The sequence below is a fragment of the Manacus vitellinus genome, unplaced genomic scaffold, assembly GCF_001715985.3.
Source record: "Manacus vitellinus isolate BGI_N305 unplaced genomic scaffold, ASM171598v3 scaffold_5_pilon, whole genome shotgun sequence".
Taxonomy (NCBI): domain Eukaryota; kingdom Metazoa; phylum Chordata; class Aves; order Passeriformes; family Pipridae; genus Manacus; species Manacus vitellinus.
The window spans coordinates 4,220,870-4,236,536 of NW_021940682.1; positions in this window are offsets into that span (position 1 = coordinate 4,220,870).

Genomic DNA, 15,667 nt, shown 5'->3' on the forward strand with positions numbered 1-15,667 from the left:
AAGATTATAGACTGGCATTCACGGGCAGTTTGTGCTTTGAAGGTATTTCTGCAGCACTCATAAACCACTGGATCACACAAGGACTTTAAAAACTCTGCTTGTCTTGAATCATCCATAAATTAACATTTTAAATTTCCAAAGTCATCCACAGGCAGAAAAAACCCTTAATAACCGCAGCAGATGTATAACAGAATAAAAAGAGCCAGATAACTCAAATATTTGACTGCTACATTTGGTATACGTTGGCAGCATTTGGCCTTGGAGGGAGAATAGAATAGGTCAAACCTGAAGTTTTGAGAACAGATTACTAAATGTTTCAAAAAGTCCAAGTATCTGACTCTGCATTGCTCCCTCTTCTAGAAGCAGCTTGCTGGTGGTGGTCAGACACGAACAAGAGCAGCACTAAGTTCTTCCTCCGCACGGCGCCATAGGAAAAAAATGATCACAATTATTTTTGGCCTGGATGCAGCTGAAGCCGTTGCCATCGCTGCCAGACGTACCCCCACCCCGCAAAGGTCACCAGCCACCAAGGAGCCTGCAGGGTACGTGCTCCTTGCCCACGGCAGCTCACAGCCCAGTGCCTCAGTGGAAAATGCCACAATCTTCCTTTTGCTTCTGTGCGTGGAGAAGGGGCAACGACAGGGCCCTTTCTTCCAGTGCAGCCGCTGTGGAGGTGACCTCTCACAGGGGTAGGTGGCATTGCTGGGGACAGAAGGGATTTTGCTGCCATGGCCACATCCAGCCAGGCTGCTCAGAGTCTGGGAGCAAACACAGACAGACAGTTAGCAGTACCACAGCCACTGTCACACTGCTCTGAGTGAATACCACTGTCATAAATGTGTTAAGGAATGGTTTATGATCTGATTGACTCTGAGTGGGATTCTTTAAAAATGCTATGTTGGCGTAACATGCCCTTAAAATAATTCCTCCTAAGATTTCCTAAGACTACAGTAGGAGCAGAATTAGGCCAAAGACAAACACCTCTGAAAACCTGCCCTTTGAACATGCTAAGCAGGTCAGGGGTGGGAGAGGAACAATGTTCTACACTTAACGCGACCGCTTCAGTACCAGTTTAATAATACGTTTTTCCGAACACGCCATTTTTACAGAGCTGAGCTTCCTTTCCTTTTTTTCCTTTCCTTTCTTTTTTTTCTACGGTTTACTATGATTTTTTTTTTTTTAACCGTGACTTTTTTGGACTGGAGAAACAGTTACTGAAGTGCTCTTTTGCAACTTGGCTCTGGCCAGCGTCTCTGGGTGATCACAAAGCTTACGTTATTTTGCAATAGCTCCCATCCCAATGCACAGCGCGAGCGCAGTCCTCTTGCAGAGGAGCTCAGGAGTTTCCTACACTAATTGTACCCCCGCCAGTTGCTGATTTCCCCGCAGCAGCACAAGCCAGACTTTCTTACAGGCTGTTAATATTTTCCACTCCAGTACCCAGTGCCAAATTCTCCCACGGCTTGCTACAAGTTTCCTGACAAGATACGCTTGTAGCACGATGTAGGGAGATCCACACAGGCAGCCAGGGCCAGGTTCACACTACCTGGCAGCAAAGGAGAGCCTGGACATCAAGGTGAGAACTGGTCTCCTTGTCTCTCCCAGAGAATCCCTGGCCATGGCGGGTTTGCGCCGTTGTGACCAAAATCAGAGGCGTGCTGCCCTCCCTGAGGCGTGACAACACGATGTTTCCCGGGAAGGCAGACACGGGTGCTGCTGGCAGACTAAGAAACGCCGGGGCAAAGCTCCAGGAGAGCAGTGGTGACTAAGCCATGCCAGGTCCCAGAGGAGCCCAAGGGATGCGGTGACTCAGAGACACACCTCTGGCTCCCCATCCTTCCCCCGCGTCCTCCGGCGCTCAGGGGGTCAGCCACAAACCACGACGCGCCCCCACGGCTCCCTGGGGAGGGCACACACTGTGGCAGGATGTCTGCACCCAGAAATCCCTCCCTGGTCTCCTCTGCCCATGTCTGGAGCTGCCATGGGGCTGGGCAGTGGTGGGACATGGGCCAGTCCAGGGGCGACAGCCAAAAGGAGTGATCAGAGCTGCCCAGCAAGGGAGTCCCGTAGTTAAAAACTGACCTGGCAGGAGCCAGGAGGCAGCAGAAACTGTGTCTGTGCTGGCCAGGAGACAGAGAAAGGGGCAAGTTATTGCTGGTACTTGAGAGAAAAATAGGTCTGTTGTGGGGGGATCAGAACAATGCCCTGCCAGAACTGTACAGCTGCCGATAAAGGGGACAGGCAGCGTGAGTCACTTGAGTCCACTCATTCTTACTGTAACAAAAAGAAGAGAAAAGCCCAAAAGCTGGTTTTAGAAATTGGGTTACTACTTTCCCAAGGAAGCTGGGCAAAGCAGCGATCCACATGTCTGTCAGTGTGGGGCAGAAGATGCTTGGTGCAGATGCAGGACCTGGAGGGATGGCAGAGAGCTGCCTGCTGCCTCTGCCCTGCCCATGAGCATCACCTGGTGAGACATGGCCATGGCTGTGCTGCACCATGCAGCAGAATTCAACCAGCCATCACCAGCTTCCATCAGGCCCAAGCCCAGGGGAATGACAGCAGAAGCAGGAAAGAACAGCACAGGAAAACACAAACTTTTCTGACAATGCTTTTGATGTTGCAAAACTTCAAGCTCGAAGGCCTGGAGCTGAGGGATGATATGAGGACCTGTACTTTCAATTTCTTATACGCTGGATTTTTAGACCTAAAAATACCAAAAAGCTACATGTTTAGTCTACAAGTATGTTGAAGGACACACAAAAAAAGAGACAAATCCACAAAAATCCCAAGCTAACCAATGCCGTAAACACTCATGAGTTTTAAATTGGCCTTGAAATTTTTAGGGGGGTCGGTTTCTAGTTCTGACTTGAAGCTCTTTAATTGCTGAAGTTAGTGATACCAGATATCAAAAAAAAAACACCTCAGCAAAAGCCGTGGCACATACAGCTCTCATTCTTCTGTTAGTCAAAAGTATGTTCATAATTAATAAAAGTAGTAAGGAAAAATAGCACATCCTGATGAAAGAAGTAGCTCTACCATACTGCATGTTCATTTTGCTAAGACAGTCTCATCTTTCTCTGTCACCTGGCTCCAGGGATGCTGATGCACACACACACACACACATCATGCCCCTGAAACAGGGGATCTTGCCTGTTCCCTTACAGATCCAATCTGGGACTGTGGGGGTCCACCAGATCAGCATCTAGTGAGGAAAAACGAGTTCCTGAAACCATGGTACACCCCATCTCTTTTATACAGAGGTAGCCACGTACTCAGTAGGTAACACATATAGTTTGTTGTATATTTAAACAAAAAAAGATTATACATTTTTTCTAAATCCTAGATGCAGCCTAATCATCACAGAGCCATTTCCCAGTCTGCCCCAGCCTGCTCAGTTCAGTAGTTCCCACAATACCGTAAGTGTCAGTTTATCTTTGCTGGCTGCATCACTCCCAGTCTCCTGCCCTTTACTCTTCACTCACAGATCTCTTTCCCAGACAGCTGCTATTTTCCATGCAGCAGAAGCAGCCGCAGCCTCTCAAACATATTATGACTTTTCCCAGTACCATTGTCTCTGTGTTAGCTGCTGCTTTGGAAGGGCGCAGCTTCTCCTCACTTGCTGATTTCCCTCTGGTCTTCCAGACATCATCTCACGTAATTTTGCCATGGCTTTACTGCCAGATCACTTGCCAAACCACTTGTAGGGGTTTTTTTTCTGAGCTGCTCTGCAGAGAATCTGTGCTTTGGTTCTTTACATGCCTCTCAGCATCAACTTTTTTTCCCCTTGTACTCTACCAGCCAAAGATTATCCATATAAAGCAATGTAAAACACACCATTAAAAGGTCTCCTTGCCATAGTGTTCCCAGTTATTTTAGCTTTAGGCTTCTGTCCTGGGTTACTATAATATTTTTTTAAGTTCGTTTTTCCAAGATCGAGTCCAAAAATATCTGATCTGACAGGCTCTGGTAGAACACTGCAGAAATACCTCCACAAAGCTCAGGAGTGCCTGCATGATTTACAGCTTTTGTTCCCTGTTTAGTTCAAAGTTTGGAAATGCTAGGATCTAAACATTTGACCCCAGTTGTTTTCTCTCATTTGGTTGACGGCCTTTTTTGGTAGAGAGCTGCTGTCTTCTCGGTGTCAAGAGCCAGACTAGTTGAAGTATTGACAGGTAGTGACATTTCCAGAAATCAGGTTACTCAGCACATAGAAATACTTAAGGATTAGAACATGGCAGCAATATGTGGGTCTGGATAATAACCAATTCAAGCTCCTAAAGAGAAAACATGTACTAGTATGAAGGTGGACCAATGGCTGGAGCTGAGAACTACTAAGACTATCCAAACTGTGCAACAGAAACTTTTATCAGACCCTCAGCCAAACTGAGCACCAGAAGTGCTTCTGATGCATGAGAGTGGTGTGGTGTAAAGCTAATTAACACTGCTGCTGCTAATGTTACTTTCCAAAATGCCCTGCACCAAGCTAAGTGGTTGCACCATTTCTAAATCTTCTAGTCTGAAGCTGAGCACCATGTCCCCAAGCTTTGTAGCTGTTGAGCTCTTCAGATCAAATTTAGACACTGAATAGAACCACAGAGTTAATTAAGGGAGGTAAATTGTCTCTGCTTATTAAGTAGAACCAGAGAAACAGTTGAGGGAATAGGGGATCCAAAAGGAATGAATTGAGATGACACAGGGACTTAATTTTAGTCTCAGGAATAAAGGTTGTTTTTATGAAACAAAATGAGCAAGGTGGAGACACAGTGTCATTTCATGGAGGGACTGAAATAGAAGACAGAGCTCTGGGCAAGTGGCAACAACTTAATCTCTGAGCTATTAGAGTGCTGGTCTTATAAGGAAAGAAGCATCCACAAGACCTATAATATATTTTAGTATCATGTAACAGAAACTATTAAGCTCTGTTAATGAGCAATCTCTAGAGTGAAAAGGACCTGGTGTCAGGTTATGGTCAAGGATTTTATTGGACAGCAGGATCATTGAGGAACATGTTTAAAATCTTGATTAATTCTTTAAACTCTAAATATGGACTTTATTCCTTTTGGCATATGTAGTTTGTGTCTTTGAATTGATAATATGACATATTTATGTGTGAGATTATCAATTACTGTGTGATGAGTGATTAAATTTATATGTTCAGAACCTGATTGACTTGACTGTTTTCAATTTTAAGAAACCCATGCTTATATGGAAAGCATAAATCATCAGCCCATTCTTAAAAGGCAATAATTGCCGAATAATAATTTATAATAGCAACATTAATATCAATTATTCTACCTGTAAGAGCTGTTCCTGCATACAGTAAAATATGAATGTGAAAGTGGTAAGATTATATGTTCTTTTACTTCTGACTGTGTTTGCAAGGGCTCAGGCACTACCATATCTGAAAGAGGCAAAAGGTTTTACAGTCCTGTTTAACTACACTTCTGATAATGCAAATATCACACATTTTGAAATTTTACCACTAGATACCTTAAATTAACAGTGTGTTGGTTCACTACCAGTAACTAATCTGGAACTGGAGCAAGACTGCAGATGGAGAGAATCCAACAAAGAACTCTAGATAGGTAAAATAATGCCTCATAATCCCAGAGAGCTAACTAAATCCCTTTCTTTCAGCACAGTAGGTAAAAGATGTGGGCATTCACAATTCACTAGAATTCACTAGGATTTTTTTTTTTATTCTTGCTGTTAATATTAAAAAATACACTGATTTGACCAGACATTTAGCACAGAGATTTACGAATGTTGAGAGACCCAGGGGGTTTTCCTCAAGGACAGGTAATACAAAAGACAACACGTAAACTAAGACACCTACTGTGAGTTTCTGCTCAAGCCTGGGGGTCAAAGGCACTATCATTTCAGTGGGTTTTGTCTCATGTCATTTTCCTCAGTTTCAACCCTTCTGATTTTGAAGGAAAGCCTGAAAACAAGAAGTACTCATATAAGATTTTGCCACATCCCTGTACAAAGACAGCCCTAAACAATAGTGCAAATATCCTTATGAACCTTACATGGGTCTTAGCTGTTAGACTTCAGTGGTCTCCATCAATGTTTCCACAGTGGAAGATTTTGGAAGTGGAGAAGACCTGACAAGCAACCATATATCAAAAGAGAAGCCTCTCTTTTGACCTCTGAAACCTCAGACAGCAACACAGAGAAAGGACAGAGAGGAACATCATCTCACCTCTGGATAACAGAAGTCCTAGATAACTGCTGGTCCTGTTTCTCCCCTACTACCCATTGCTTGCCCTAGTGCTGTCACAAGAGGAAAAAAGGTAGGTGAATGATCCCAGGCTGCCAAGAATCTGTTTTTGCAAGAAACCTTCCAGGGGCAACATAAATGGCCACAGCAACAAAGCAGGGTGAGCTATGAAACACGATGTGCCTAAGAATATCCTCTGTCTCAAGAAGCCTAAACGACTACACATCGCCACAGACAAAACCTGTGGTCATTATTTAGTCCCTCTGCGAGTAAAGTTTCCCTTAACTTGCAGGTGGGAAGTGGTCTGATGTTAATGGAAGGTATCTGAGAGGAGAATATACCCCTTTGGCTTGTTATGATCATAGTAGACACTAGTTTGGCAAATACGTTCCCAAATTTAAGCAGCAAGATTTAGGAGGAGAAAAGTACAGCCAAGAACCACGTTGGCTTAAGAAATGAGCATGTTCACGTAAAGTAAGGACTGACCTAAACTAGATCAAGATATTCTCTGAGATTCGTTAAATAAAATATAAAAAAATTGTTTTTGTATGTCTCTGCACTTCAACACTCACTGTAGAGACTGCAGTTATAGGTTCTTTGGAAATGCAAATTAGACAACAGTGCCTGATTTTGCCTGGCACAAGGAAGGGAAGCGCTAAAATATTTTGTGATGGGTCTGAGCCAGAAGTCTAGAAGACTAGATTTAAAGCTAGAGGTTTAGATCAATCTTTAAAAGAAAAGCTATTGTCACAGATTTTCTATTCCCACTGAATTCGGGACATACTGAAATCTCTTGACAACTGATATTCTCTTGAGATTTTCTACCTCCCATTTTCCATCAAGTTTGTACAAAAGCACTACCTCATTTCATGGCTTATTTTGAAAACTTGCATAAAAAATGTGAGACCAAACCACAAAGTTTGGATAGCGATCTGTACTTTTTGCAAGTTTTGGGGGGGAGTATTAGGATTACAACTGCTCCATTTTGAATAACTCCCACTAGTTCTGAGCTGAAAAAATATAACAAGGCTTGTCTGTAAACACTGGAACAAACTCTGGTCCAAGTAATGTCCAGCAAAATAGTTGGGGGGGCGTAATTGGCCTGTTTTCCTCTCCCTCCTGGGACTACTTAATAGATATACATCTATTCCATCACTGAACATTTGCAAATTAAAGTCCATCCATTTTGTAATGCTTTCCTAGCATTGCCCTGTTCTTTTACGTCAACACACATATTTCTATTCAAGAGATCATTACTATTATTTTAAAACAGATGGTTTGAACATAATCCACATAAATAGTGGATTGGCAGTGCCAGTCATGATGGCATGTGTAGAAAAGAGCTGGCTGATACAACAATATTTAAAGATTAGCAGTCTGGGACACTACAAATGACAGTGTCTCTTGCCACTGAACCTAATGCTTGAGCTATGGCGTTCAAAGAAAGGCACAGCAGTCATCGTGCCAAGAGTTCTGGTAAACTCACAGATTAAAAAAGAAAAGTTTAAGTTTTACTGTAGGTATCTACTGAAAACAGTGGGGGGGTGGCATAGACCCGTTTGTAGAAAGGAGGTTTGAAACTCACACTCCTTTCTGTCCTTGTGTTGGCATCAACAGATGGAAGGCTCACAAAAATCTGTGCCTTGGCCATTTCTGTGAACATGCCAGGCATGGCTTTGGCTTTTTCTCTGGGACACTAGGAAATTACCATTAATATAGAACATATAATTGTTTAAAATTACCTATAATCAGCGTCCAGTAGAACCTGCAAAAACACTGCACATTTTAGAAGCACTCTCGGTGCCTGTGCTCTGCAGCTGACCCTGCTGCAGCTGTAAGGATCTCAAGTTGCAGCTGACGGGAGGAATGCGACATCACTCCAAGCCGTCAGTTGTGTCCATGACACTTCATCAAAATACCCATTTAATAGCCCACATCTCTACTGTCTGGCCAGTTTACTCCCTCTGTTTTGGTTGCCATGCTGACTCATCTCCCCCACTCCTTAGCTTGTGCATATTCACAGAATCACAGAATGATTTGGGTTGGAAGGGACATCAAAGATCTTCTAGTTCCAACCCCCCTGCCATGGGCAGGGACACCTCCCACTAGACCAGGTTGCTCAGAGCTCCATCCAACCTGGCCTTGAACACTTCCAGGGATGGGGCAGCCACAGCTTCTCTGGGCAACCTGTTCCAGTGTCTCACCACCCACAGAGCGAGGCAAGAATCTTTCCTACCATCTAATCTAGTCTACCCTCCTTCAGTTTAAAGCCACTCCTTTTTCTCTTGTGTCTTGCTTGCTTACGGGCCTGTGAGTTCCTCTTGACCAAGTTAGGTCCAAACTTTTCCTAGCTACAAGGGCATCTATCTTGGCTACAATCCATCTGTTTGGATTTGTCATTAGGTAACAGATGCAAATCCTGCTTACTGTTTTGACACGCAGGCCCTTATTTTGGCTCCAAGAGCAACATTCTCACTGAGGAGAGGAAGGAGAACTGAGACCCATGCAACACCCCATAAATAACAAGACACAATAAAAACAGCAGGGCTGTCAGTGTGGCTTCCATTGTTGTTTGAAGGGAGGGGATAATGTGCCGGTTTGAACAACAGAACTAATAGGGGACACATTTTTAATTTCAGTAGCTAGTCGAGAGACTGAAAACTTCTTTGAGGGTTTACACGTGGTGCACATTCACAAGTCATGAAGTCTGCCCACAAAGCTTGTTTAACCACATGACACTTTAGCAGAACAGCATGTTCAAAGTGCCACCGCTGCCTTCTCGGCCATGCGCTGACACGCCTCAAGGGTGCTGAGGGGATTTATCCAGGACCTGGGCGGGGGTGGGGGGAAGAGAAAGATAAATTGGTTGAAGACTTAGCTTGCAGACTCCTAAGAGCATTACAGCTTATGTGGAAATGTAAAACAACTTTCTATTCAAGCCATAACACACTAACAGAAAAACCACTTAAAACATCTTCAAACTATCAAAGTCAGAGATGATTTGATAGAACCTCACAAATCCCATAATCTACTGTAAGTAGTAGCTAAGACTTTGGCTTCACCCATGTGTCTGCAACTGGGGAAGAAGCAGGAGGATAATTTATCCAAGTCTGGGGTAATGAAGTGTTAACAAAAACCATATGAAGTTATTACTACAACCACAGGCCACAGAATGTGAAGGAAGGAGGATCTCAGGAGACCTACCTATTTTCAGTCATCTCCTGCTTCATAGTTCATGGAAAGGTGTTCACCAAAACAGGAGGCAAGCAACAGAAATTAAGTGATTCATTAGGCCTAATGAACAATGCTGATCATATCATCTCTAAAATACAGTCAGCTGACATTGATATATACATACTTTAACTCATTCTTCCCAACTTTATTAGGTACATATGTCTACAGCAGACACAAATGAAACATTCTACAACTAGGCTCCAAGCCAAAAACTAATTTATTCTTTAATGTGGTAGTGATTACTTGGTGGTTCCTTGAGCAGAGATGACAGGTCTGAGCTAATGGAGTTGTACTGTAAGTTAATATAAATCATGACAGAGCAATTAATTACAGAAACCACTGCAAATCCCTTTGTTAGTTTTCCCCATCACCAGAAGGATTTAATAATGTTCATTTTGCTAAGTTCCAGTGACATTTACAAGTCTTAAACCATTTTTAATCAAATCAATATCTCTGGCTGCTAAATTTAGTTGTGCTTTGCTAGCAAGTCCTGGAATGCATCGATACTAATGTTTCCTACCTTCTGTTCAAGTAAATTGTACTGAAGCCCTGCACTTCCTCTTCATTTGTTTACATTGAGTAATTGGGATTATTTTTTTTAATGAGCAACATAAGAAATAAGTGCATCCAAAGGAGTTAGGAGACAGTGAGCTAGACAGATATACAAATATCAGTGCTTATGATGCACAGTTGAAAAATTTAAGGAAATTTCCCTTAATGAGCTGAAAGCACTCCAAACCAAAGAACTGTGGCTTGTTTGGGAATCAGGGCACTCCAACAGAGCTTTGGGTAAGCCCATGTGGTGAATACAAGATACAGGGCACAGTGACCTTTTCCTGTCCCTGTGTGTTCTTGGATCTGCTACCTAAGCATCCAAAATACGTGACCAATACCTAATTTCCATCTATCTCAATGTGAACTGAGCACATACCTAAATACCACTGGGAACTGTGGGTGGTAATCTCACACATTGTTTTGCATGGGAGAGTCTGTCTCTCTCTGTATCTCACATTTATAGTTATAATCTGGGGATAATCATACTCCCTCTGTTTGTCATATCCACTTAGAATTCAAGTCCTTTGAGGCACATGTTGCCTGTAATTGTATGTGCATACTATGCCTAACAAAAATGGAGTTGTGAGGCCAATTGCTCTACAAGACAATTAGAAGAAAGAGCAATAACAGTCCTGTAGGATTATTTCTATGGAATTTTTGCAGATAAGCTACTGTACAACTTTGAATATTTGCAAAGAAGTTTGGAAAGTGTCATCACAAACATCAAGAACAATTAGGTCCAGTCTGTGTTTTCCTAAAACGGTTTCAGTTTTGAAATGGGTTTTTGTAAGAACAGGATTAAGACCATTATCGTTTAGTAGGGCTTTTTTCATTTACACTTTTTTTTTAAATATTATTTCCTCCAACACCCCTAAATTACAGCTGATTCTGAATTTTTCAGCAAAGTTATTCAATTTTACTCCGCAAAATCAAAGGACAGAAATTTACCAGCTCCTTATTTTGCTCTGTCCTTAACAGCAACAACAACAAAATCTGGAGAGGTTGGACATTCTGTTGCATTTAGATCAGTACCTTTTTCTTCATACCTAATGAACACATTCACAACAATGGCTCTCAGATCTCTGACATCCTCAAGGGACTGCACATAGGTCATGGACTCCGAACGCCAGCACATCAGCACAGAATAATAATAATAATATAAAAAAATAAGAAGTAAAACTTCAAAGTCACTGCTGGCTGCAAGGTTTCTTCTTTAGAAACCTTGTAGCATGTTCTACCTTATTCATTTCATTTCAAGTACTTATTTAATGCATTTTGGTGAGATTCAGCAATAATGTAGTAATACAGTTCCTTGGTCTATGACCTGTGTGCTATTCCCCATAGACAGGAATTAATTTTTGCAGCCTGTATATATTTTTTTTTCTTCAAGTGTAAAAACAAAACAAGAAGATCTAAAGAAAGAATGGGAGAGGAAAAAAAGAAAATTCCAGACTTTAAAAATAAAATTACTCCCACTGAGGTTTAAAGGATGAGCTGAGACAGAGTTCTTCATCTGCACTTTCCATTAATGTTGGGTCTTTGAGTAAATAGCATAGATTGGTAACTAGAGTTTCATTTCTTTTGTTCTTCCTCTGGACAATTGCTTTCCATTTTACCTCAGATGGCACCGAGTCATTGTGACAAAGGCCCCCAAGACCTTGCTGTGATTCTGTAATGACTTAAATTCCCCACTTTCCCAGAGTGCACTAAGACATCGGGCTTTTATGTCTTGAGCTGCTGCATTAAGTCCTAATGGAAAATTTCTCTCCTAACTTAAGAACTACCTTATCCCCCATGAATAAACAATGACAGCATATGGATCAAGAATGACCCCTGATACATCTGTCTTTAATGCAGGAATCACTGTAAAAATTGATTTCCTTTCACCCTCAAGCAACAAGGTCTTCCCTGTGCAGAATTAAACACACACAAAGCATAAGATATATTCAAATGCAGTGCTGCCAGTAGAGGCATTTCATTCAATATGCAGCTATGCTGGAGGCTCAGGCCAATCTGAGATTCAATTTGCATTATAATTCTAAAAATAATAATTCTCTAATGAGAATATTTGAGTGTATGCAACTGTGCAGACATAAAATTCACTCCAGGATAAAAAAAAAATAACCAAACACAATTGATTTTCTGTGGGGAATTTAAAGGAAACTAAAAGGAAAAAATAAAAAGCATTGATAACAACAACATCAAAAAGAAAAAAGATCCACAGCACCAAAATATAAAGGAAATCAAAAGGTGACCTTTTCTGAAATTTGCTTAGTTTACTGTGTGTTTTCTGAAGTAAACACTAAAAGATATCCAAGCAGGAAAAGTATTCCCATTTGTACAAGGACAATATACATGGTGTGAGCATGACTTCACTATTATAGGTATGGAAAAATCATGTTTGACACGTTGTTGGCTAAACACAACCTAACTTCAGCTAATTATGGTCCGTGTTACCATGCCCATTTTCATCAAAAACGGCCCTTCTCCAAATCTGCACTAAAGCCAGTGTGAATCCTGGACTGGATCCAATAACAGTACGTCTCTCACAGTTTTGTAAAGGTGCTAGAATTTCTCTGCAGTGCAAGGAGCACCTATTGTCCAAGTCAGCAATGCACTAAAAAAATTTTAGTTTTCTGGTACTAAAAGTTGTTATTGTTGCCACTGCTGCTGTTGTTGTTTGTCTCCAGTCAGAAAAAATGTAATTTCTTGGAGAAAAAAACACCTCTAATCTAAATGCAAGGAACTGTTAATATTCCTCCTCTCTTTTCTGAATGGAAAATGAATCAAGAAGCAAAATTTATTGTATCTTCTAAACGTAACCAGTAAAGAAAAATTAGTTGAAATATCATGTCCCTCTAAGCAGCTACTTTTTGCTATTAATGTGATAGAGTCCACTCCTTCCCCTATTATAACCTATCACAACATTGTAATAAAACAATAAAATATTTACTACTGAATTATTGAAATACTGAGACTAATATGTTTTTTTCTTCATGCTTTTCTAGGATCTGGTCTTCAAAATATTGTGGAGTAAAGTGTCAGCCTACACTACAGATAATTTATGTCACATCCTCTTTTTCTAATAATGGCTTCACTTTTAATTCAAAGTTTATATGCACCTGCAAAGAAAGAACACAAAAATATGGTAGCAGTACAGCCAGTTCAGCACAGAATTTTTAAGCTAAGTGTTCAACTTCATAGAATTAAAGGGTACATATGTATGTGATTGTATAGGAGGCAGAGATACTCTTGTTTTGTCCTCTATAGAAAGTTTGGTTTTAACTTGAAAGGTATTAGCTGGATTTCAGGATGCTCTGAGGACAGAACATGAGCTTTCAAGGGTGCTTTGGGGCTCTTTCTGCCTCCTGTGAGAATTTTCAAAATCTTGTTCTGGGAAGATGCACGGCCAAAGCCTTTCCCCCTCTTCTCATCCTATGCAAAAGCTCCAATGGAGCAGATGGCTTCACAAAGATATCCTGTTATTTTTCTTTCCAAATGGAAGGAATAATCTGTATAGCTCTCCTTCCAATGGAAAAGAGCTAAAATTAAAATTCACTGCCACACAGGGGTAACATGAAACACAGCTGTGCTCCCTGGTCCTTGCTCTCACTGACCTACACCAGTTTCCACACTCCCCTGCTTCCTTAGGCTCTCCTGTCCCGGTCAATAGGAACTCCATGCTCCCTACTAGGGTCATAGCTCATCCTCTACTCCCTTCAACAGCATCACTTGCAGAGAAACAGGAAAGAGGAGTTTGTGCTTGCTCAACAACTTTGAATAAGTCACTTTTTCCTGTCTGTCTAAGAGCACAGAGCAAAGCACAGCCTTGAGTGCCATTGGGAACTCTGGGTCATCTCAAATAGCCATAAATACTGCAGCATATGTGTGGAAGACCTTATGGGTGTTAGAAATACAGATATAAAAGCATTAATGAATAGATCAGATATCATCCCAAATAAACTCAGACTGTATTCCTGAAGGATTTCTGTAGCCACATCTGGACTGAAAAGAGCAGCCAACAGAGTATGTAGCTCTAAGTTAAAACAACACTGCCTGACTTCTTCCTCCCTTTCTTAATTCTTGCATTGTACTTACTGTTTCTACAGACAGACTGATAGCTGGCTTGGGCAGCAACATACTGGGAAGTATTTTGAAGTTATTGATCTTTTTTATAGGCTTAATTATTTGCTACTTTGACAATTTGCTCGTATAATTTCAAAAAAAGTAGTCTCTCCACTACCTGTATTTTCAGTAACAGCACTAGGACTTAACTTCTGTATCAACAGTTTCCAGATATAAACTCTCACAGCTGCTCTAAGGGAAGCTGAGGATTAGATTTATCAACTCAATAGCCTTCTTTTCTAGATGATGTTTGGTCACCATAGGGATGGAGTATAATGACTATTTAAATACTTTTGAGTTCTCTGTGCCAATATCTGTCACTTACCATGTATTTGTGCAGCAGAGAGCACAGTGGGCTGCCAGAGTAGCTGACACCCCCATGTCCTAGAAGAGAAAAGATCACCAGTATTTGTCTATCATAAAATTCCTCTTGAATTGGCCGCTCACCCTGAAATCAAGAGGGATCAAAGCTGGCACGCAGCTCAGACTGGCTTTGGTGCAAACAGCAAGGCTGGGCACAGCTGCTCCAAGGAAAAGATGTTTGCAAAGATATCTACTGGCTCACTTTGCAACGCTGAATATGTACATACCCTACCAAAGACAGAGCCTTGCACTTCCCTCCCAGGAGGAAAGACACACGCTCCATGGGACCAGCCCAAAGAAAACAGCACCAGCATTTAAGGAAGTTTCCATAAAAGCACTCAGCAAAGGATAGAATTACAAATCAAACTGACACAGACCTGACCCTAAGCTCATTTGAGTAATGGGCAAGACCCTCTTTCATTTCAGGACTCTTTGGCTCTGTTTTTGGAGGTAACTTATACAAAGTGAATGATGAAGAGCTGTCACAAAGACAATAAAATCTGACAAAGACAGATCAATCAGACTCATCACTTCCTGGCTGCACTTCTTTCTTAGAATTCCAAATTGCCATCTCTAAATAACAGTACTTTAACACCTGAAAGATGAGTTTTCCTTCCAATAATAATATTGCACACTTGAATAAATTGCTTGTAATAAGGTTTACATACCATACAGGTTTTTTTTAATTCAAATAGTGTTGACCATTCGAGGGAGCTGAAGAATTCACGTATCCCAGAAGACTGTTTGATTAGAAGTGGTTGTTAAATTTCAAGATCAGAGTGATTCCTTCTGCTCCTTGCTCATTCTCCTGCATTCTCGCTTTACAGGAAGCTCATTAATAGATCAGTTTGCCCAGTTTGTCATCTGTTTCATTATGCAAAATACATACGTTTCATTTACCTTTCCTGTGAAAAAGTCAGTTATCTTCAGGTAGATAAAATGACTTCTTTGGGTTTCTTTTCAACCCCTGAACAGCTCGAAAATCTCTAAAATCTCAACTGGTGGTAGAATATTGGGGAACCCTGATGTGTGCCAATTGCAATGTAATGATCTTTATGTTCACATTTAAATGGGAAGTGCAATAGCTTAGAAAGTTGACCACTAGGCAAACCTTACATGGACCTGAAAGGAAAATAAAATAGTTTAAAAGCTCTCTGAACATTATCA